Genomic DNA, 2,834 nt, shown 5'->3' with positions numbered 1-2,834 from the left:
AGTAGGGAATCACCAAAGGGGTTGACTCCCTACCAAAAGAGGAGTTTGACAAGGTTCAATAGCTCTTCCTCTAGAGATCCCAATCAAAGGGTTCTAAAGTCAAAATAAACCATGAGAGCCAGGAGAATAGAGGGGTGAAAATGATGGAGGATACACCCGTGGATTCTTCCAAGAACCCAGGTAGGAAAAGACGAAGAAAAAGACAGAATGAGCTGCTAACCGAATGTGGGAAACTCATGATTAACTTAGGTAAGATGAGAGATCTTACCAGTTACTCCTTTACAAACATTTCCTAATGAAGCTCACAACCTGGAACATTAGGGGTCTAGGAAGTAAAAGGAAACAAAGAAATCTTAGCATTAGAATAAAAGAAGAAAAACCAAATATGGTTTTTATTAAGGAAACAAAGTGTTTGATGGACAAGATCAGACAGATACATAGAAAATGGTTAATCAAGTATGGGTATCTAGAGGTTAAAACAAACAACTCAGCAGGGGGATTCTTACGCTTTGGGATCCCCAGAAACATGGAATACTAGATGTTAAAGCATCCAGGAACTATCTATCATTGGTGATTCAAGATTTGGGTGATAAGGATATCTACATGATCACAAATGTCTATGATACTCAAAAACTAGAAGACAAACTCAAGCTTCTCACATCCCTTGAGAAGTTGAGAGAGAGATATCCTGATATGCCCTGAATTCTAGCAGGGGATTTCATTATGATCAGATCTCTTACATAGTAAAAATGTGGTACCAAAAAAATAGGTAGAGACTCCATTGCCTTCCAAAACTTCATAAATAACATGGGGCTAGTGGATACTGAAATAATAAATGGTAGTTCTACCTAGAACAATAATAGGGGAGGGGCTTCTCAAGTCACCTCTAAACTAGATAAATTCGTAATCTCAGAGGACCTCCTTCTCACAGGCCTTGACATGTCAGCTTTAGTCCTTCCCTTTTGAGGCTCGGACCACTAGCCTATCTAGCTTGAAGCTACTTTTATGGGTACACCGAGGAACAGACCCTTTTGGTTTGAAAATGTCTGGCTCTCTCACCTGACTTCACCAGCAATATTAACAATTGGTGGATGGAAGATATGCTCGTTCAAGGCACTAAAATGTTCATGCTACAACAGAGACTTAAACACATCAAATCCAGGCTTAAATATTGGAACAAAAAAGAGTTTGGTAATATTTTTAAAGCCAAAAGAGAAGTTGAGCAGAAACTCCAAGAGATTAATCAGATCATCATCACAGATGGTTTTACCGAGGAATGGAAAACTAAAGCCGACTCTCTTCAGAATAAATGGGAAGATTGTTGCATGCAAGAGGAGATTTTCTGGAGACAGAAATCGAGGGTATAGTGAATTAGAGAAAGGGAAAGAAACATGAAGTTTTTTCATAAGTCAACCTTGGATCACAGGTCACATAACAAAATTTCAAAACTTAAAGATTCTCAAGGGAAAGAGATCATCTCCCACAAAGAAATGGAATCTATCATAGTTCAACACTTCCTTAGCATAGGAGAGGAGCCTCTCGTTGACAGACCTCGGTTCCCTACCAATTTCACAAAGTACATTCCTAAGCTTGTAACTAGGGAAGACAACCACAATCTTAATAGGCCAGTGTCTGAAGAGGAGGTCAGTGAAGTTATCAATGAGATGCAAAATGGGAAATCTCCTTGATCAGATGGGTTCAATGGGGACTTCTTTAATGCTTGTTGGAAAACAGCCAAACAAGATATCCTTGATGATGTGGAAGACTCAAGAAGATCCAAAATAGTTTTGAAGGATCTTAATTCCTCTTTCATAGCTTTGATTCCAAAGCAAGAAAAAGCTATGACACCAGACAGACTCAGACCCATAGCTTTATGTAATGTGGTGTACAAAATTATTTCCAAAGTGATCACTAACAGACTTAGGCCCCTTCTTCCAGCTCTTGTCTCAGAGGAGCCAACTAGTTATTTTGAAGGAAGACAGATTCTCAATAACATCATACAAGCTCACAAGGTGGTACACTCTCTTAAGAGCAATAAGAAAGCTGGTATGATCATATAGCTTGACCTAGCGAAAGCTTATGATAAGCTAAGATGGTCATACATCAGGGCAGTACTAAAAGCTTATGGTTTCGAACACAACTGGATAAGATGGGTTTTGGCCCTTGTATCCACATCTAGTTTTTCCATCCTGCTTAATGGCTCTCCCTCTAGAACCTTTATGCCTTCTAGGGGTCTTAGACAAGGGGATCCACTCTCCCCCTTCCTCTTTGTTCTCATGATGGAAGGGACAGGCAGAGCGATCAAAATGGCAAATGCTGAAGGAAGAATATAGGGTTTGAAACTTACCCTAGATGGTGCTACTTCTACTCATCAACAATTTGTGGATGACATAATGCTGCAGGGTATTCCCACGGTTAGGGAAGCCAAAGATTTCAAACAAATCTTGAACGACTTTGCTATGACCACTGGTACAGAGGTAAGCCTTGACAAAACAAAGGTTTTCTTTTTTAACAATAGCATTGCTATTCAGAGGAACCTCACTAGAATTCTCAGGTTTCAAAGGGATCAGTTACCTTCCAAGTACCCTGGAATGCCTCTTACGGACAAACCTTTGAGCAAGGAAGTGTGGGAGATGGTAACTAACAAAATTCAGGACAAGGTCAAGAAGTGGACATGCAGGTCTTTGAATTTGGTAGGGAATCTTGTGCTTATAAAGGCTTTCCTACAGGCTATTCCCGTTTTCATGTTTTCATCACTTCCTACTCCTAAAGGAGTTATGCAGCAAATCAAGAATATTCGAAGAGATTTTCTTTGGGGAAAAGGGGAAGAGAAA

Source organism: Pinus tabuliformis, chromosome 1_2 (genome assembly GCF_031772625.1).
Source record: "Pinus tabuliformis cultivar Carrire ecotype Pingquan chromosome 1_2, CPIR1, whole genome shotgun sequence".
NCBI classification, from domain to species: Eukaryota; Viridiplantae; Streptophyta; class Pinopsida; order Pinales; family Pinaceae; genus Pinus; species Pinus tabuliformis.
The sequence above is the reverse complement of the archived record's forward strand: the minus strand, read 5'-3'. Positions refer to the sequence as shown.